General features: G+C 43.2%; 1 long non-coding RNA gene across 1 annotated transcript; it reads right to left on the reverse strand.

The window, feature by feature from the left end:
- Positions 1-3,471: 3,471 nt before the first annotated feature.
- On the reverse strand, positions 3,472-5,644 carry LOC132374803 (uncharacterized). The gene is made up of 3 exons (XR_009505763.1): positions 5,577-5,644; positions 5,383-5,442; positions 3,472-3,497 (listed from the first exon to the last, which is right to left on the reverse strand). It is a non-coding gene; the product is annotated as an uncharacterized LOC132374803 (long non-coding RNA).
- Between the last annotated feature and the right edge of the window lie 16,448 nt (positions 5,645-22,092).

The raw sequence follows: 22,092 nt of genomic DNA on the forward strand, positions 1-22,092 counted from the left end.
AAAATTGTAGCCATGGGATGGGTATGACAGTGCAAAACTCACTAGTTTGTAGAATAGTGAATTGGAATAAGTCAAGTGTACCTGACTAGATTTGGGGCAAGAAAGCTTTTATAGCAGTTTGTTTAAAAAGCCTCTTCCCATCCTTTGCCCCTTTTTTCAAACTTAGGAATTAGGAATGGTCTAGATAAGAGTTAATATTTGCATCTCAAAGGCACAGGAAATGAATGCAAGTTCCTACAAGAAAGACTGGTTTCCTAAAACCAATATTTACAAGCCTTTTGAGGTAAACAGGGGAGGTTTTGGGATTGGTAAAAAGGAATAGGTCTTTAGCGCTGCATTTCTACTTTTGCAAAGATCTGTAGGATAAACACAGTTGCTTTTCATTCTTCAAAGAACGAGGCTGCAGCCTAAATGATATGAAGGAGCTGACCTGCCCATCCAACTATACTATCTTCAATTTGCTTCTTTATATCAAGGAAAAGATTTCCAACTAAGATGGAAACCAAAAGATTTATGTCTTTGAAAAGTCCATATAAGGCATTTTAAAAAGCCTTCCTTTTGAGTACACAATTCAACCTTGGACCAATTGACCATAGGGGCAAAGCCTCTAGATTGCTTCTATCAGCCCCTGAACATCAGCCTTCAGCTGATCATTTGTGGGAGGGCCTAGGAGGAATTCTGGTCATCTATTTCCCCTGTGTGTGTATTTTTCTCCCCCAGGGGGCCATCTGACTTGTCTATAATTACGGTATAATCACAGGGGGAAGAATACGCCTTAGCAGTTAATCTAGGTCCTGAAACTGAGTAGGACACTATAAGGCTCCTGGGCGTGGAAGACTTTCTGTGTCCCCCTTTCCTTGTTTTCAGGGAACAGACTCCAGCTTCCATGACCTTCCCTGAGTCTCAAAGGAAAGATTCGAACAGCTGCTAATCAGGGAAGGGAGAGGATGCAGAGATAAGGGAGGAGTAGCCAAGAAACTGTAGTGCAGCCTTGGGGCAGGGTCCTGGTTCTGCCTCAAGAGATACATATAACAATATTTTTGAGCTCTTTATAGAACTAAAACCCCAACAAATGGAAGATGTCAGCATTCTTCATTCCAGAGAAGACCACCTGAGGCCAGATTAAAGGAAACAGAGAAGCTCATCAAGAGATTATCTGAGACCAGATTAAAAGGGTGCCGGCCCTGCACACACCCTAATCTTATCAGCAGTCCCACCCTTGAACCATCACTATAAAACTCCTCAACAAATCCTCCTGGGTGGGGACACACGGTTTTCAAGGGCAGGAGCCTGCTGTGTCCCTCTTTGCCTGGCAAAGCAATAAAGCTATTCTTTTCTACTTCACCCCAAACTCCGTCTCTGAGATTTGATTCAGCACTGCTGCAGAGAGGCCAAGTTTTTGGCATCAGTCCCTGTGAGTGGGGTTGTGAATGGTCACTAATCTTTCAAATTCCTTTCTAAATTTGATACCTAAGACAAATGCATCACTGGGTGGACGATTGTGTGGTATTTTACAGAACACCTAGTTGTACAGAATTTTCTTGAGGTTTGGTGGGTGACCTAGTGTCAATCTAACCTTCTCCATGACCAACTGATCTTAACATGAGAGTCTTTGAGTTAGGTGGTGAGCACTCTAATAGCTTTTAAGTGCTTGATCCATGCCTGCCAATTTCACAGATTTGGCTTCCAAGATGTCCCTTAACAGAAGCCTTTACCTCATATGCACACGAACCCACAGCAAAATGTGTCTAAACATACTCCAGTCTGGTGAGAATCATGAACTCAACCAGTCTGTGAGGATGACTCAAATATCAGACTTACAGGGCCTATGACTACATTCTACCCTATGGTTTTCCTCCTTATGAAAAATGACACAACAGACAGAGACAAAGAAAGAAAGTGGTCATCTCTGTGAGGGAAAGGATCAATAAGAAGCATAACAACAAATCTTTACCAAAGTTGCTATACCTATAATATTTTCTCCTGCTAATTTAAATTTAGAAAAGTAAAGAAAAGACTCTCACCACTCTTGCTTCCATTGGATTTTGCAGGCTGGAAGACTGAATTGGTAAGAATTTTTACTTTCTGCTGGCTTGTTGTCAGAGCTCCCAGTTTTCTCAGCTGTAGCAGCCTCAGACTGAGCAGTGTCCAGTCAGTGAAGTTAATCCTATCTGGGTCACCAACTGTTGGGAAAGAAAAAATTTTCCTCCACTCTATTAGGTTCATTTGCCTGGTCTAATAATTAAATTGAGATAAGACATAGTAACAGGAGAAAAACAAATTTAATTATGTATGTATGGGAGCCCCATAAGAATATGAGACCCACAGGCAGTTAGGCAAGTGAGCTAACATGCTGTTCTGAGCTAAGAAGGTGGTAGGGGTCTAGGACTGCAAAGGGGAGGAAGACAATTTACAGGAAGATGGGAAAAGCAAATGTTTGGTAAACAAACGTTTTCCATGCCATACAAGACAATGGGACACAGAGAGGAATTTGGTCCACAGGCCCTGACTAGCTTCCCTCCACCCAATTTACCACACCGAGCCCATATTCTTTGTAGCTATCTTTGGTGATAGCTCTCTTCCTGGACCAGGCCCTCAATCTAAATTCTTTTGGGCAGTTAAGGGGAAAGGTGAAAAGCTCTTCCTGAGTCATTTGGGCCTTGATTGTCTTCAGCTCAAATTAATCCACATGCCAAAGTGGCACATTTCAGGGAGGCTGGTTCTGAATCCTTTCACTACTAAGTACCAGGCACTGACCTAGGTAGTACAGAGATAAACAAAAAAACAACCCTTTTCATTTAAGTAGCTCTCAGTTTATTTGCTCCAACCATTATGCCCTATGAAAAGAAAATGCTCAGGTTGCTATGGGGGCACTGAGGAGATGCACTGAAAGTAAGCTGGGAGAGCAGCAAAGAACTTTAAAAAGGAGGTGTCTAACAGGGAATGAGGAAGGGAGAATTAAACAGGAAGGTGCACTGATATGCAAGAGATTGTGGTCCCTTTGAGGAACTTCCAAGGGTTTGGTGCATTGGGAGGGCAGGGTGTGAAGGAGGGAGGGGAAGAGTTGAGGCAAGAGGGGTCAAGGTCATGGAGGACTTGCTGCTAGGGTTTTAGACTATTCTGTGTGCATGTACGTGAGGGTAGGGTGGGCGGGAAGAAGGCAGGAAAGGTGAGAGCCTTTAAACAAGGAGGACTAATAATTTTGTCCAGAGAAATGACTGGTAATGGTAGAGTTCCTGGCAACATGATTGTTAGAAGGAAAGATTTCTGGGTAAAGAGAGCGGGGAATTGGAGCATATACGTGCTTTCATTTTTCAAGGAATATCATACTTGTAACTACCCAGAGCCCTTCTGCTCTGCCACAGGAAATGGGAAAAGTCATTGCTTAAGGCATAAGAACATATGTTCTAGAACCAGTCTTCCTAAATTCTAATCACAGTTCCATACCTATTGGTGATGTATGTGATCATGGCCTCTCTGTGTCTCAGTCTCCTCATCTGTAAAGTGAAAATAATAATAGTACCCACTTTATTAGGTTGTTGGGAAGATTAAATGAATTAGCATATAGGCATGGCTCTTAAAGAGTAATATTATTAGGTATGGCTTATCTTCTAAAGGGTACCGGAAGATGCCACTCAAAAATATACCTCTTTGGCATATGGATTATTTTGAGTTAAAAGGCAGTTGAGAACCAGAAGGTGCAGGCAAAGCCCTAAAAGGAGGGCACAAATTTTCCTTTTACAAAGGAAATTTTCACTTTAAGAGATGTCTCTGTTGCCCATACCAGGAAGAGGAGGACTCTTAACAATTCTTATCACCAATGTAAATCTGCATAACAAATCTCACCAAACAACACTTTACTAAACAAGTTTACCACCATACTTTCCTGGTCACCTTTCCAAAACTTGCCTCCTCATCCCCCCCTTCTACCCAGAGACCCCAAACACTTTTTCCTTTTGTTTAGCCTAAGATGGTACATAAGCTCAAATTCCAACCACCCCTTTGAGTTACTCACTGCTGGATGCTCCTATGAGCAATGCACCTGTTAATAAACTTCTGTTTGTTTCTCTCTTGTTAATCTGGTTTTGACCAGTCTCATGCATAGGAGTCCTGCTGAAGAACCTAATCTGGGTAAAAGAAAAATAAATTTTTCTCCCCTACACTTTTCGCCATTGTTCTATCTATCAAGGAGAAAGAAGGGTTGAATGGGATTTGGAGTCAGAAACAGCATGCCTCCATAACTAACTGTGTGACTTGCACAGTTTAACCTCTACCAGTCCCAGTTTTCCTGTTGAAAATGCATATAATGATAATTCCCACCTCACAGGGTCTTGTGGGGATCAAACGAGATAATGGGTGCAAAAACACTTTATAAATTGTAAATTGTCGAATACCAGCCACTAGATTAATATTCTCTCACCAGTCCTCCCATGAAGAGGGCAGGATGGGTGTCCCTGCTTAAAAAACTGAAGGCCAAAGGGGTTCAGTAATTTACCACAATTCTTCTGCATGTCTGGGTCAGGTCTGGCCTGGGACAGGCCTCTGCACTCAGCAATTTCCCTACACAGTCTGGTCAAGTGTGCTCTGCTGGCCACCTCCACACCCAAGAATTCACATGATTAAAAGCAAAATCCTGGGCCAGTCCCCCCTGCCACTTCACTGGGTTCTAATTGCCTCTTCCTTCAGAAATAGGAATAATTAAATAGCAGCTTTATTTTAATATGCCTCAGGTCAGGCTCAGCATTCTGCATCCTTGGTCAATTTCCCCACATTTCTTAGCTAATCTGGGGGAGAGGAAACTGTCCAGAAGCAGTTCATTTGCATCAAAAGCACTATAATTTGTAAGTAAATGGCATTGCTTTTAAATGCAAAGGAGCTTTCGTGAGCTGACAGAGAAGACTGTCTTTGATTCTTCAAATAACTGCGACCCCTAATGTTCTGGAAATAATCTTTCCTTCTCTCCAATTACACCCATCCCATTAGGATCCCCCCTTAACCCCTCTTCAAAATATAGCCATTAAAATTTCTCCAATCAAAGGCAACTCTCCTTGCCCACAGGAGGACTTATTTGAGGAACAATCCTCAGTTGGGCAGACACTTTGAGATGCTACTAAATGCCAAGTGTTGGGAAACAAAGATGAATAGGACACTGTCACGGCTGTTAGGAAGTTTACAATCTTGGAAGATAAGGCTGCTACATGTGTAATAGAAGATAGAATATGTGGTTTGAAGAGAGATGCAAAATGTTCCATGAATTAGTCTGAACCTGCTTGGGAGATTAGGAAAGACATGGAGAAAGATGGTTACTATTTTGGAGCTCAAAATCTGATATGATCTCTCCACCAAATCAGTTCTCCACTGTCCTCCACAATCCTTACTCACCGCATGGTCTCGGTGCAGTTCCTTTGCTCATGCTTGGTCTTCCATATTTGACAGTCCTTCCTGTGAAAAGACAACAGCCCCAAAAGGAAGTCACTTGTCACCAGATGTCATCAAACCAAGACTTAATATCCAATTTAATGACACTTTCAGCCTTTCCAAGGAATGAAATCTTAAACCAGTCAAGCTGGAATTACCTGGTCAACATTAATGAGGTCATCTAACTGATAGATCCCTGCTGTCACCAATAGGAAGGTGGCCTTGCCACAAACAATCCACTTTTAGCAGGTATAAATTCCTTATCCTGATCCCTCCTGCATATAAGAGTCTTCTGTTTTGTACAGTTCCTCAGGCTCCTTTCTAGTTGCTAGATGGGATGCTGCCCGATTCATGAATTGTTGCATAAAGCCAATAAGATCTTTAACATTTTGCCAACTACAAATTGGCACTTGCCATCTACCTCTACAAGGATTAAAAGTCATGAGCCACTGCAGCTGCTGACTTTCAACAGCCCCTGAAAGGAGTTCAGGGTGGAGATCAGGAATGAGGCACTCTGTGCTCTGGGAAAAACTGGCAGAACAGGCTTTCAGATAGTTAGATATTTTCAGGAGAAGATTTTATGAGCCCAATTCTTGCATCTCCTTGTATCTGGAAAAGTTCTAAAATCATTAACTGTGATATTTGCTCCTCGTGACTAGCAGCAAGCCTCTGCCAAAATGTGTGCTTGACTGCACGCACCCCCTTCACTAAAATCATATATAACACTGACCTTCCCCCCTACCTCTTCGAAGCAGTTCCTCAGAGCTGTCCAAAATGCTGTCTCCCAAGCTATAGTCCTCATTTTGCCCCCAATAAAACTTAACTCACAACTCTCCCGTTGTGCTTATTTTTTTTCAGTCGACAGTTAACTCAGTTGAATTTTGTTTTTTTAACAGTTCTTAGTTAAATCATCACTCCCTCCAGGAGTCCACCAGGAAGAAACTTCACCATTGTTAAAAAAACAAAATTCAACCAAGTAAATTTGAAGATCTAATAGGCTTTATTCAATGATTCATGAATTGGGTAGCACGGTATCTGGCAACTAGAAGAGGACTCCAAGGGGTTGTACAAAATGAAAGGTTTTTATAGGAAGAAGGGTGCGGTAAGGGAGCTATTAGAAAAAGAAAAGAAAGGATTATTTTTAGGCCAGGATATCTTCTTTTCTGGGAGAAGGGAAAGGCTATGGTTTCATCATGCAGATTGCCTCTTCTTCCTCTGAGGGGATGGAGAGGGTCCACATGACAGATTACTTTATTGGTGTTGACCAGAAAATTCCAGACTGGTTGATTAAGGTTACATTTCTAGCGAAGGTCTAAACTGCAATTAGGTTAGGTATTACATCTAGGTTTGGTATCATGGGTTTTGCATAAGTGATACCATTTTGGGCCTGTGCTTATTCTCTTTGACACCATCTAAAGTGAATTGGTGTAGCCTATTAACTAGCTTCCGGTCTCTTTTCGAGCCTTTGTTCTGTATACTCTGTGCCTGAATTCTTTCTCACTTCGAGCAGACCTCTGAATGCTGAGGATAGATGGTTCAATGGGAGATTAGAACTGGGAGTGGATTGGAATCCAGCCTCTGACCTTAGCCAGCTGTGTAAATTTGGGGAAGTTATACAGGCCCTGAACGTCACACTCCTCATCTGTAAAATGATAGTAATAATTATCACTGTACCGAGTTACTGAGGGGAGATGGCTAATGGATATAAAGCAGTTAGAAACTGCTTCATAAAAAAATGTTTGTGTTCCTTATGGCTATAAATCATTAGTTTTATTGGGTGTGTTAGGCCGTTTCCTGGGTTTGTAGGAAGATCTTTTCCTGGTACTTGGTATTTAGTAGATGATAAATAAGTGCTTACTGAGTGAATTAATGCTCTGTTTCATCTCTATAAGTTTGTGTATGCTTTTGCTCGCATTTGGAATATCAGCACATTAATCCCTCTCTCCCCACCACATAACTTGGTTAACTACTATTAATTATTTGAAAAGCAGTCCTGCAGCCCACTTCCAAGCTAGACAGCTCCAGTTATGGAGTAGAAAAAATAAGGGTAGGAAGACTTGTTTTTTCTAGAATGTCATGTCATTGACTACATTACTACTGTTCAAAAGTAACCACTGCCTCTTCCCTACCACACTGATGGTTGGCTTGACCATGTGACTTGCTTTACCCAATGAAATGTGAGAAGCAGAGTCACGTGTCATTTCCAAGAAAGAGTTTTAAGAGCCAGTATGTGAACTGCCACAATCTCTTTTCCCTCTGCAATCCCACCAGTCATGCTCTTCCACCTGCATGGGAACTGGTTAGAGAACATGGGGCAGAGCCATGAGTGACCTGCAATGCAAATGTATGAGAAATAAACCTTTGATGCTGTAAGTTTCTGAGGTTTGAGGGCTATTTGTTACTTCAGCTTACCCTGGCTGATATAGCATATTATCTGGCTTTTCTTCCTCTGAGGTGCTGCCCAGCCCTTTTCTCCCATTCTGGTGATTGCATCAATTCCATGCCTTAATATTTACCAAACCTATGTATCTCAAGCCACAGTCCTCACCGTGTAGATAGCCTGCTAGCACCTGAAACTCAGCAGACACAGAACCAGACTCACTTTGTTCCCTACCCTCCCCAAATCTGCTGCTTCTCCCATCATCCTTTCTATATCCAGGGACTAACTAGAGAAATCTGAGAAGCCACTGGGACCATTCTCAAACCCTTCATTCCACTGAGGGGTGAGGCTGATCACTTCTACTGCTGAAATGTCTCTCACTTCTGTTTTCTCCTTTTAAAGTCTCTAACCCTAATCTCGCCTTCCATTGTCACCTGAATGCCTACAGGGGCCCTGCAGCTAGCCTCCCTGCCTTTTGTCTCTTTCCTAATCAATCTGTCAATCCTAACATTTGCAGGGCCTGGGATAAAAATGTGAATGGAGACCCAAACATTAAATGTCTAAATATTTAAAATGTATAAATCAAGATAAAAAACATGCTAAACAGAATATATTCTGGTTTCCTGTCTTAACAAATAGACCTTCATAATGACCTGGAAGCCCAGATCAAATTTCAAATTTTGGGGGGTTACATGATGGAATATATAGAACAGGAAGAACTGGATCCTGGACACCAGCTCGTCATCCACACCCTTTTCTCTCCCCATTCCTGGCTTTATTCATGACATAAGAAGTTTTGCACACACATGTGAGAATTCTGAGCCTGCATGTGTAAGATTCATCCACACCCCCTGCAAGCAGCCAAGCTTTGCCCACCCTTCAGCCTAGGGTGAATATGACAAAACACAGTCTGCCCTTAGGATGAAGAATCAAAGATGGTAATAGTTTCTGCCATGGAAGTGGGCTTGCAGCCATGTGTGTAGGGAATTCCACGATCCCGACACCCTGAGGGAAGGACACTCTGGAGGGAAGGACATGGGCTAGAATGCTTTGTCCTCCTGGTTCCTTGTACTTTCACCCTATGGGAAGGGCGTGACTAGAGATATGGGTCAAAGTGCATCCTACTTAAGTGGAAGGCCTAGGGCAGGGGTCCCTCTTCCTGAGCCTAAGAGCAATTCTATAAACCATAATCACAATCAACATTGATTGAGCATCACTGATGTGCCAGGAGTTGTTCTAAATTACTTACTGATGAAGAAACTCAGCACATCTCTTAATTTGCCCAAATTATACTGTTACTGAACACAAGTTTGTGTGCCTGTTGTACAGTGAGGCCAAACTGAAAGCTCGGATTTTAGAAGAGAAATCTTTGTTGCAGGGCCCAGCAAGGAGAACAGGCGGCTCATGGCCAAAAAACTCTTGAACTCCCTGAAGCATTTCAGCAAAGCATTTTAAAAGTGAGTATTTCAGCAAGGTGAGGGAGGGGCTTCCCAGGGTCTGTGATCAGCTCGTGCACAGTTCTCTGATTGGTTGATGCTGAGGTCACAGGGCAGTTAACATTATCCATCCTTAGGCACCAGAAGGTCTGGGAGCTATGTGCTCATGATCATCAAGCAGTTAATTTCTTCCATTTGGTGGTGGTTTTTAGTATCCGAAAAATTCAGGAAGTATGCATGAGATACTAATATCTAGGTACTTCAGAGAGGAGCTACAGCAGAAGATATGGGGGAGGGGTCTGTCATGGAACGGCCCCAAAGGGTTCTGACCAATTACAATACAGCTCATAAGAGGCAGAGTTAGGGATTGAACCCAGGCAAATCGAATCCCAGAACCACAGCACATAACATGCTACTCTGCCACTAGAATCAACTGAAAATCCCAGATCTGATTGAAGCCGTCTCCTGTTCACCAAAATGCAGTGTGTGACCCAGTAAAGATAATATAGAGAAAGAACTCCAAGATTTGGAGCCAGAAGATTTTGGTTTTAATGTTAGCTCTACCATCTGCTAGCTCTGTCTATTAATCAAGGAACTTTGCCTTTCCATAAAATTAGGAGAGTAATAATATGTCTCCCATTGGGGATTAAGTGAGTAGTGAATATGAAAAGCTATAAAGCTTTGTTATTATTAAGTCTGTTATTATTAAGATATTACAGTTACTATGGATACATAATAAATTACCCTAAAACTTAGTAGTATAAAAAAACCATTTGTTATGCTCCTGGATTCTATGGGTCAGGAATTTCAAAAGGGTATTTTCTCTGCTCTTCAATGTCTGGGGTCTCAGCTGGAAGACTTGAAGAATGGGAGCTGGAATAACGGAAGACTTGCCTTCTGCCAATGATGCCGGCCGTTGGCTGAGATCTGCAATGGGGCTGAAGGCTGAAACACATGTGAGGTATCTGCATATACCTGGCCATCCTCAAATTGTGGTGGCTGGATTACATGGGTGACATGGAAAGATAGTGATAGAGACAGATAGAGATAAAGATAGAGAGACAGAGACAGAGAGAGAAAGACAAAGAGACGGAAATGGTAAACAATGTTCAACAAATCTCTGCCCCTCCTGGTTTGTATCTTTCTGAAGTGACATCTCTCCACATTTTCTACGTTAGCTGGGGATCCAATTGCAAGGTGTCCTTGCCATGGCATTAAGCATCACAAATCAGGATGGATCCTTGTCTGCTTGCCTGAAACATCCCTCGTCTTTCTGGCGTATATTGGATGAATATTTTGTTAAGAGCAGGTAAGTAGCTGTGCAACTTTGCTTTTGAATGGAGGAATTTACGGTGTATCAAGCAGCAACTTGCCCTCCAACATCATATTATGTTAATCCTTCTCCATCATATGAAGGTGATTTGACACAGCGTAATGTGAGGTGACTATAGAACATCAAAGAAAAAGATGGGGGGGGGGGGTTTACTGCCCAGCCTCCTGTTCCTGAAAAGGAAGATGTTCCCAAATGGGCTGTCCTAAACAACCTGAGAGCCCAGGGGATCACTACTGTTGACTAAAAGAATTTTGTGCACAGCATCTCATTTACTCCTTACACCATAATCTTGTGGGATAAGCATGGGTAGCGCTCACATTTTACTTTTGAGACAGTGAGGACTCAGACAGTCCAAGTTATTTTCCTAAAATCACATGGCTGTTAGGATGTGGAGCTGGAAGTCTGGAGGAACATGAGGGTTGTCCAGTGCATGAGCTTCGAAGCCTGGGTTGCCTGATACTGAGCTAGTGGGGATCAAGGGATCCCCCTTCCACAGAAGGAGGGGTTGTGTCAAAACTTAGCTTCCCACTGGTCTTGAGGGCCCCAAGCATCCCAGGCAACATGGAGCTGTGTTTCTCAGTATCTCCCTAAGAGCCAGCAACTAAGCTTAGACTGCTAGACATTTGAGCTCCAAATGTGTATCTATCTCCCCCATACAAAGCTGCTCCCACCCTCACCCCACAAAACAATGAGCGGATGGAGGTGTTGGGGGCCTCTGCTGGGATTCAGCTGCACTCTGGCCACTTCTCTGGCCACAGGACATAGAGAGAAGGCCCCCTGTGTACACCTACTGAAGTCCTGCCCAACAGTGCCTTCACCCTGATAGGGCTTGCTGGTGTTGTTGGAGCCCTTGTTTTACAAAGACAAATCCAGACCCTCTACTGGACATCCTCTGCTTCCTGTGATGTTTGAGGCCATTGTACTTCATGTGGACCTGTTCACATTTATTCAACTTTAATTTATATTAACTCATTACCTACATAATCTCATAGAATCCAGGAGGGTCTGGGAATGCAGCATGAAATACTATTCTACATCACAAGGAAACTTGTTCTTTCAGATCTGCATCCTAAGGAAATGCTTGGAGATAAATAGAAATAAAATAAGCTTTTTTGAAAACAAAGCTGTTCTCTATTGACAATTGTTTTTCTATATCTAGGTAGAATTATGTTCACAAGATCAGGGTAGATATTCCTTTGGATTTGAAGAATCTGTTTGGAACAGTGTTTGAATCATTATCTCCAAAATGAGCCCCAGTTGAAAGCTCTCCTAAGATCATGTCTTAACAGGGAAAGGGAACTCACTCAGCTACCTGGGAATGATGTTGCTGTATCAATTTGGGCAAAAGGAATGATTTTGAAATGACACAGACAATCTGACATAATGTAGATCCAGAAGTTGGAATCAGGAGCAATGAGACTGCTTGAAAAGTGAATGGGCTGCTTGAGAACAAAGTAAATTTTGTTTCTCAGAGGAATTCAGATGGGCGACCATTTGGTGAGGTTACATTAGAATGACCAGAAGAATTAGATGGGGACAGTAATAATAATAATACTAACGGTAATTTTTATTTTTTGAAACTTATTCTAGGCCTAAGAAGGAGCTAAATTCTTTACATACACAGTATTACTTAATCCTCACAACAACCTCATGAAGCAGATATTATTATCCACATTTTGAGGATGAGAACACTGAGGTGCAGAGGTTAAATAGTATATTCAAGCTTAAACATCACAGAAATAGGTTTAAATCCAAGTCTTTCTGATTCTAAAAGCCCTTGTTCTGGGACTTCCCTGGTGGCGCAGTGGTTAAGAATCTGCCTGCTAATGCAGGGGACAAGGGTTTGATCCCTGGTCCGGGAAGATCCCACATACTGCGGAGCAACTAAGTCCGTGCACCACAACTACTGAACCTGAACTCTAGAACCCATGAGCCACAAATACTGAGCCTGCATGCTGCAACTACTGAAGCCCACATGCCTAGAGCCTGTGCTCCACAACAAGAGAAGCCACTGCAGTGAGAAGCCTGTGCACTGCAATGAAGAGTAGCCCCCACTTGCCACAACTAAGGAAAGCCCACATGCAGAAACGAAGACCCAACACAGCCAAAAATAAATAAATTAATTAATTTTAAAAAAAGTTGGAAAAGATACCTTTAAAAAATAAATAAATAAAAGCCCTTGTTCTTGACAATTAGTCCTGGAAGTCAATGACATTCTTCTAAAGAATTCTCTGACTCCTGATAAACTCTTGACTTCTTGATTTAATAGGCATGGAATAAGTCCCATTACGAGGGAAGTTCAGAGCCCTCGCACTGTGTGTGGTTACACTGGAGGCTATTTTCCTACAATATTTTCCTCTGTGTGGTCCCCACCTCTCTACTGGTAGATAGAGATGAGCAAAGTCAGGCCTCCTGGCAGACAGTGAGTGGGGGCTACCTGCCGAGAGTAATAACCTGTTGTATTGTAAAGTAGAGGGCTGCAGGACAGGGTTACTCCAGGCCACTGAGAGTGCAGAAGGCTCCTTTGAAGTAGAGAGTGTAGCTTCCTTGGGGAAGAGTTCCCCAGTGGGTGTCCATGGCACCAATGGGTCTTAGGGGTGCCAACGTACTGATTCCTCAGTCAGCACGGCAGGAGGGCAGGTCCTGGGATAGCCAGAGCCTGGATCCAGAAACCCTAATGGCCTTTGGCCACAAACAGGCTCTCTGATTTCCCTGGTGTTGTATAAACATCATTTTGTATATGTGCCTGGATGTGAAAAAGTGAGAAAACCTTATTAAAAGCATATTGCAGGGGCTTCCCTGGTGGCGCAGTGGTTGAGAATCTGCCTGCCAATGCAGGGGACATGGGTTTGAGCCCTGGCCTGGGAGGATCTCGCATGCCGCAGAGCAACTAGGCCCGTGAGCCACAATTACTGAGCCTGCGCGTCTGGAGCCTGTGCTCCGCAACAAGAGAGGCCGCGATAGTGAGAGGCCCACGCACCGCGATGAAGAGTGGCCCCCGCTTGCCGCAACTGGAGAAAGCCCTCACACAGAAGTGAAGACCCAACACAGCCAAAAATAAATAAATAAATAATTTTTTTAAAAAAAGCGTATTGCAGGCGGAATGTTAGTTAGGAGGAAATCACTGAATTTTATGGATTTTATGGGAAACTGAGGCTCAAGAGATTTACTCTGGAGGCTGTGCACAAGTTCCCTTCAGATTCAGTCAGGATGATAGTAAGAAGGAGGAAAGAAAACTAAAACAAAAAGAAAAACAGAAGGAAAATAGAGGATGTCTACTGTCAAAGGGGAGGGAGCTGGTGTGAATGTTGTGGAGCCTTCAGACCCATTACAGTCAAGCAGGACCTTAGCCAGGGACTTCTTAGCAAGGGGAGATGAATTATTGAAACGCCGGAGTTTAACATGCTATTCTTACTAGTAAGCGCTCTTAGCTACAACTCCAAAAATGCCACTGGATGTCAAGAGAGGATTCATAATGACACTTAAGTTTGCAAAGAATCCCATTCTGAAAGTGCAGCCATACATAACACATTATCCACGTCGTGCTGAGCTCATATTTAATTCTGACAAAGGACAAATATGAGGTGGTGAGAACTTGATGGTTTTTTCTGCCGCCACTAGAGAGAAGTGTTGGGGCATATTGTTTTTGACGTGGCACCTCAATTAGGCCTTAAAGAATAGGTAGTACATGCTTGATGAAATAGGAGATGGTACACTGATCCGAGGAGAATTCAGCAGCTTGGTTTGAGGTTTAAGTTTGATGTTCCCCCACCAGGGACCCACCAGTCACAATAATTACATTGCTGTCTTTTCATAATATGATTTATTTAGATGTTGCTTTATGAATTAATTCCCTCTAATTGCTGCTCCTCTCACTGTAAATCAAGGTTTCTTGCTTTCTGTAGTAAGACGAACATTATCCTACAGTGCAGTAATTAGTCCAATTAGGAAGCAAGGCAGATGTGGAAAACCAATTAGTTTCAGGAATATATCTGTGCCTATGTATCCCAAGCACTGTTCAATTGAAATTTAATAGCAACTTAATAAAACATTGTTTTATTCATAAACCATCTCCTCCTTCCAAGCTCCCATTTGTTTGTTTATCTGTTCATTTCTAACGGAGCCAGCGCCAACTTGCTTCATGCTTGGCGAGTCTCTTTCCATGCAGAGAAGATTATTATTTTCTCCCTGTTATTGGAGTGAAGGGATCCTTGCTTGGAGAAGGAGGCAGAGGCCAGTGGTTTGGGGAGGGGTGAACTTTTGGCATCCTCGTCCTCTTTATCATAAACATAACCATCATTTGATCCAGGGACTTAAACCAGGAGGTGTCAGCTCTGCATTCTACATACACACATGTACATACATACTTACACACACAGAAACATACACATGTATACACAGATACATACACATATACACATATACACATATATAGATACACATGCACATACATAAACTCACACGGACACACACGCGCACACACAGATAGATACACATATTAACATACACACTTACATGCATACACATGCATACACATACATACACACATACACACAGAATCATGCATGTATATACACACAGGTACGCATATATATCCAAACATACATGCACACTCATACATATGTATACACATATACATGTACACACACATGTTCTTGGCCACTCTCCCTCAAAGGAACCTTGTTCCTAGGCCCCTTAGGAACCCACAAATCACCAACAAAACAAAATGGTTTAACATGCAAACAGTTTGTGCTCTAACCCAAGACAAATTACCATGGATGACACCACCCAGCTACACAAGTAGACAAACCATTTCACCAAGTGTAAAAAAAGGAAGAGGGTTATACTATCCCTTGATTTAGTGTAGGATCTGGGGAGTGAAGCAATGCACACAGAGTGAGGAAAAACTCATGTTTCTTTAGTTGATGAAGGGCTGGCTGACTTTCACTAAAACTGCAGCTCAATTCTCTCTAGAAAGTGGAAGGCAGGAGGTGTCCTGTTGCATTTTGTCTGAGGATTGTAGGTACCTAGAATCTCAGCGAGAAAGGGATCCTCAGGAGTGCAAAGACCCTTCTACATACAGTATTTGATGGAAGAATCTGAAAGCCAGAGAAGGGAGCTGGCTTCTCTCCGCAAGGTGGCAGAGCTAAATTAGCTCAAGGGTCTCTTGACTCATCAAGCTGCCATGTTCTTTGCACAGCATTCTGCTGCTTCCCCTTAGGAAACACATTTCTAGTTTCTAGAACATCTGTGTACAAGAGTTATTTAAAAAAAATCTATCACAAGACAATCACAATAACTGAAAATCCCTATTCACTGCTTGATCTGATAGGTAAATTACTGAACTTTTGATTTATGTAACTCATTATCACTGCACGGTGGCTGCAGTGATACACTCCATTTGTTTCCTTGATCATTATGTGGTTGCTTCTCTCTGTGTCCTGAAAGCAAGACCTTAATGATAACCAGCAAGGGTAATACAATTAGCAAGATGTGGCATTAGCGTGTGCAGTTAGCTGTGTGAGGATGTGTGTTGGGAAGGCGCAAGTGATGAGGATTTCAGTCCAAGAAGTTCATCTTTTGGGAGCAGTGACCCCCTTCTCTCCTGACCCAGGAGAGGGATGGAGCCTGTGAAAGTTCTATTTAGATGTCTAGACAGTCCAATTGGGGGCCCTTGGGTACAAGCTGTAGTGTTGGGGGGAGGGGAAGGGAAGAGGGAATAGTGTCAGTGTGGAAAGGAAGAGAAAGGATGGTGACAAATCTGTGGTGGGTCTCAGAAGAGGGCTGCCCTCGTGACCTGAGAGATGAAGTTGCTCATTCCAGCTCACAGGAAGTCATTATTGCTCTTCTGATTGCATCTCTCCCTTGGGGGACATTGTGACAGCGCTGGGGTTACAAACGCCCAACCACTCCAGAGGGGATGATGCACCAACCTAAGCTGGTGGAGGGGTGTTAAATCAAAGCTGGAGGAGCAGAAATATTTTCCTTGCCTTCCCAGCCTTTCACCTGTACAGGCACTTTTGGGGGGTGGGTAGGGTAAAAAAGGCAACTGTCAATCAAACCAGTAACATTCTTAAAAAGTCAGACTCCTTTCTGACAATTCCATACAATTTAATTCAACAAATGCTTATTGAAGAATACCTGACAGTTATAATTATCATTAATAATATAAATAATAATATACTGTACTGGAGTGTATGGCTTATTTAAAGAACAATCATATAGGATTCCTGGCCTCAGAGTTTACAATCTACTCAGTCATGAGCAAATGGTCCAGATGCCTGTAAGACATAGATAATGAGTGATACAGGAAGCTTCCAAGCGGTGAAGGGTCGGAGAGAAAGGGGGAGGGGGTCAGAGGAAGCTTCATGAAGAACATGATATGTGAGCTGTATCTTGAGAAATGGTGGGTTTGGGGCAAGCAGAAGACATCACTGCAGGCAGAAGACATCATTGCAGACAGAAGGAACAGCCGGCAGCCACGTGGTCATAGGAGAGTAGTGGTCATTGTCAGAGGTAGCAGGAATCCAATTTGTCTAGAACGGGGATGGCAGTGGACTTTAAAGGTGGGATCTGCTCTTTAGTTTGGTGGGCACGGGGCAACAACGATAGCCTTGACCAGGTTGTCTCATATTCTTGGGACACTTCTAACACAGAAACCACTTCAACGATCCATCCTATCCGCTCTGCTAAATGATTGTTTTGGAAAGTGAAATGCATGAACCCTTGCAAATGACATTTATTTATTTTAAAAAATATTTATTTATTTATTTGGCTGCGCCGGGTCTTAGTCGTGGCACACAGGGTCTTTAGTTGCAGCATGCGGGATCTTTAGTTGCGGCCGGTGGTCGAATGACTAAGACTCCGTGCTCTCAATACAGGGGGCCTGGGTTCGATCCCTGGTCAGGGAACTAGATCCTGCATGCATGCCGCAACTAAGAGTTCACATGCCGCAAATGACACTTAATTCTGTGCCCCTCACAACTCTTTATCAGGCGAGTCTTCAAGCACACGCTCCTTGCAGGCTTGTCTACAGTGACAATATTGTATTATTCGTGAGTCCCAAGATTTATAAACTACTGCTGTAGGGTCAGTTTTGTAATAACTGAGCAGAATAATTTTTCTCTGTTATTAATGCATGTGTGTGTGCGGGGGGAGGTGTTGAATACTAAAAATAGCAGTGATTTAAGTTTTTCCAGGGACTTCTCAGGGCAACACATCTCCGGGAGTCTGTTATTTGGAGGGAACTGGAAACCAGGACAAAAGCTCAAAGACTCTTCTCAGCCTTCCCTGGGGCCCGCATTGATTGTGGGAAGTTCTGCCTTCAGGGCATCTGCTTTCCCAAGAAATCAATGCAACAACACGAGTGAGAAATGAGTAACAGCAACTGCTTAGCATCCATTCTTCCTTGTAATTAATATCACTTGGCTGCTTGAACAGCCCGGAGCTGTCTGGTGGAGAAATGCTCATTCAGGGAAACCAAGCAACAAACAAACAAACATGAAAAGACATGCTGGCACATAATTCTTGCAAAATACAAAAAGAGAAAGGGCTTACTTCAAAGCTGACTCTAACTGAATTACCACTGGGGGTTTATGTTTGGTCTTTTTTTCTTTTCCTCTGAAAAATCAGCTCATATATTTTCTTGCAACCAAGACAAGCACTCTCTTAATTGTTCCATTAAAAGAGGTGTTGAAATGTTACTAATTGTCAAATGCAATTAAGTGTAGCAACATGTCACAGGCAAATTAACGGGAAGCCAGGTGCTTGGGGGGGTGGGCACAGCACTCATGCAGATGGGAATAATCATTATCCTTTCCTGTAGGTGACTCCTGCTTGCCTAACCACGGAGCTATGCATGACACTGGCCCCTGATTACAGCTTTTAAGGGTTTCTGACTCATCAGTGGCCATTCGCTGTGAGTAGTTTTTAGCTGTTCTCTCTCTAAAAGCTTGATCGTGATGTTATGAGCAGAGAATGCTGGTAACTTGAAAAGTCAGTTGTTACCTCTGAGTTACCCAGAGAAAGGGAACAGTATTTGCAGAGAGTCCCCAAGCCCACACCTGAAATTGCAGAAAGGTGTATCCACAGGGAGAGAGGTGCCTTACACATGAGGTGCTGTGGTCCCAGTAGGTTACGTAGGTTTTGCAATCCTTCTTTTGATTTCACATTTATTCACTTCACAAGTGTTTCCACTATAATATGTGCAGTGAGACAAATCCTGAGACCCCTGCTTTGGTTGTCAGCTACTTCATCGAGGTCAAGCACACACATTTTCAACTAGACTGTAAGCTCTTTGATGGCAGGAACCTGATCCTATTCTTTTACTGTAGCTCCAACATCTAGGGCAGTGCTTAGCACATATTAAGAACTCAATAAGCATTTAATGAACCCACAAAAAGAATTCAGCAAGTTGGGAGAGGGAATTGCTCTGGAGGAAGAGGGTCCATTTGGTTGGGAATTCATACTTGCGGAGGCATTCGAAGGCTAGCCAGACACTTAAAAGACCAAGTTCCAGATGAGGTCAGAACTGGAGGTGGAAAATTGAACATCAATTATAAAGAAGGGAGAGCTGAACTGTGGACTGAGATCTGTTCCTGATGGAAGAGGAGTGAGAGGCCTAAAGGCTCAGCCGGGGCAGGTGCTCATGGTGCACGGTGGGAGGGACTGTGGGGGGGGGGGCAGAGGATGCAGACCCCCCTGTTACCATCCATCCTGCTGCCAGGCCCTGAGAGGGCTGGGAAGGCAGCAGAAGACAGCCTTCCCAGCTGGCCGGGGCTTTCTGGATGGGGACACAGCCACAGGAGGACAGTAGTCTGAGGGCCTGTGTGGTTTTTATTTTTCTGATACCAACAACCAATTATCTGACACCAGCTGGGTGTCCAAAAATCCAATTCAGTTCAGATGCTAACTATCTGGAGTTAATGCAGACCCCACAGGTCAAGGGCCAGTCCCGTAAGACTGCCCTCATTTCAGACGCCAGCCACAAGTGGGGTGCCCAGGTTACCCACACTTCTGCCCAGCTGCCTGCAAATTAGAAGATTCCCACAACTCCCTCCTTGGGTTTGATAATTCGCCAGAACAACTCATAGACATCAGGAAAGACCTTTGTTCACTATTATCTGTTGAGTATAAAGGGTACAGCTCTGGCACAGCCAAGTGGAAAAGAGGCATAGGGCAAGGTATGGACGGGGGTAGGGTGGGAGGTTGGGAGGCTTCCATGCCCTCAACCATCCTCCAAGCACATGGATGTGTTCACCCACTGGGAAGCTCCCTGAAACCCACTAAGATTTCATTATGTAGGCATGACTGGTCCAGCCATTAGTGATGGAGCTCAATCCCCAGCCTCTCTCCCCTTCCCAGTGGGGCTGAAAGCTCTAACCCTCTAATGGTTGGTTTTTCTGGTGACCAGCCCTCATCCTGAAGCTATCTACTCACCTTGGTTATGCCATCAGCACAGAAGACACTGTCATCACTCAGCAGTTTCCAAGGGTTTTAGGAGCTCTGTGCCGGGAACAGGGATGGCAAAGACGAAATATTTATTTATTTATTTATTTATTTATTTATTTATTTATTTATTTATTTATTATTTATTTATTTATTTATACCACAGGGCCCATTTTAAAGATGTGCCCATGGGGAGCTCCCTCCACATGGGACTGTGATGAAATGGGCTGTCCTGGGTATTTTCCTCCTGTCCTGGTCTCACTTTGACTCCAAATTTTCACACTTTTTGAGGCAAGAAGTTTGCAGCTCACAAGATCTCTCCCTGTCAACCTATCAACAACTGCCTCTTAGGACTTTACACTCCTGCGTAGCTTTCTGTGGAAACCCAGTATTGTGGAAGTTAGCCTGGGGTCAGGTAAGGCACAAAACAAATACAAGTAGGTAATGGGGTTCAGGGCAGTACCCCCCCAAATATGTAACTTTGGCAAATTGATTAGCTTGAATTGAAGTTGCTTGAGAAACAGTCAGTGCAAGAAAAAGACACTTACCTTCCTCTCTGTCCCCCTAAATGCAGGAAATAAATCTCCCATGTGAAAAGTACCCTCCCTGTACCAGGGAGTAGAGAGACATACTTTTGGTTTTTTTATTTTTGGCTGTGGATCGCAGCTGTGGGATCTTAGTTCCCCGACCTGGGATGGACCGCTGCAGTGGAAGCGCAGAGTCCTAACTGCTGGACTGCCAGGGAAGTCCCTAGAGAGACATTCTTACCACCAGACATAGGAAATTCAGTGCTGAGAAGGCTATGTAAACAAACCCTGCTTAGTTTCTTCACTAATTAGTACCCAAGCCTAAATTTCCTTGCCTTGCCAGTTCTTCACAAATTTATTGTTTCTTTGTCTAAAAGGTGTAAAAGCTGCCTGCTTTGGTCGTTTCTTTGAGTCTTATATTTCTATGACCTTCTGCATATATGAAATTAAAATTTGATTTTTTTCCTGTTAATCTGTCTCATGTCAATTTAACTATTAGACCAGCTGGAAGAACCTAGAAGGGTAGAGGAAAATTTTTTCCTCCCCTACCTAGGCAGTGTATAAATTTACTTCCAAACTTGGGTACCAGATTATGGATTTCTTTTGTTTTCAATTTAAAATAGTAGTTGTGTTGGAATAGACATAAAACTGAGTGGTCTTCTTGTCAAATAATTCAAAAGTGGTGACCAAAAGTTCACCTGAAGAACTCCTAAAAAATAAAGATTTCCAGGCTGTACTCTAAGATTTTTAAAATCGGAATTTCTGGAGGATGGGGACGGAAGGGCAAGAATCCGTATTTTATAAGCTCCCCCATGTGCGTCTGATGTCTAACCTGATTCTTTTTATTCATCCAATCATCCCCTTCAAATTTGTCTGGAGTCTTTTGAAGACATGTACATCCTCTCTCCCACACCTCTCCTCCTGGCAGCATATAAAGAGACTCTCATCTCCCGCAGGGGGATGAACATAGAAAGTTGAAGACCTGGCTCAGGACTTAATCAGAAGAGTAGCCAAGCTCCCACTCTAGGCCAAAGCAATCCATAGAGACCTGGGTTATGTAGACGTCCTGCAGAGTATCACACTGGTCCACTATGTTGATGACATCCTATTAATCACACTGGATGAGCATGCTGGAGGCCTTGGTAAGACAACATGCACTCCAGAAAGTGGGAGATAAACCCTAAGAAAATTTAGGGGACCATCATATTAACAAAATTTTGGGCATCCAATGCATTAGAGCATATTGAGATATCCCCTCTAAAGTAAAGGACAATTTATTGTGTCTTGCACGTCCCATCACGAAGAAGAAAACATAATACCTCTTTGGATTCTGGAGGCAGATATTCCACACTTGGGAATACTCTACACTCCATATACCAGGTGACATGAACGGCTGGCTGTTGGTTTTGAGTGGGGCTGAGAGCAAGAAAGGACTTTGCAGTAGGTTCAGGCTAGTGTACAAGTGGCCCTGATGCTTGAGTCATATGATCAAGCAGATTCAATGGTACTAGAGGTGTCTGTTATGATAAAACATGCACTGTAGAGTTTTTG

This window comes from Balaenoptera ricei, chromosome 1 (genome assembly GCF_028023285.1).
Source record: "Balaenoptera ricei isolate mBalRic1 chromosome 1, mBalRic1.hap2, whole genome shotgun sequence".
Taxonomy (NCBI): Eukaryota; Metazoa; Chordata; class Mammalia; order Artiodactyla; family Balaenopteridae; genus Balaenoptera; species Balaenoptera ricei.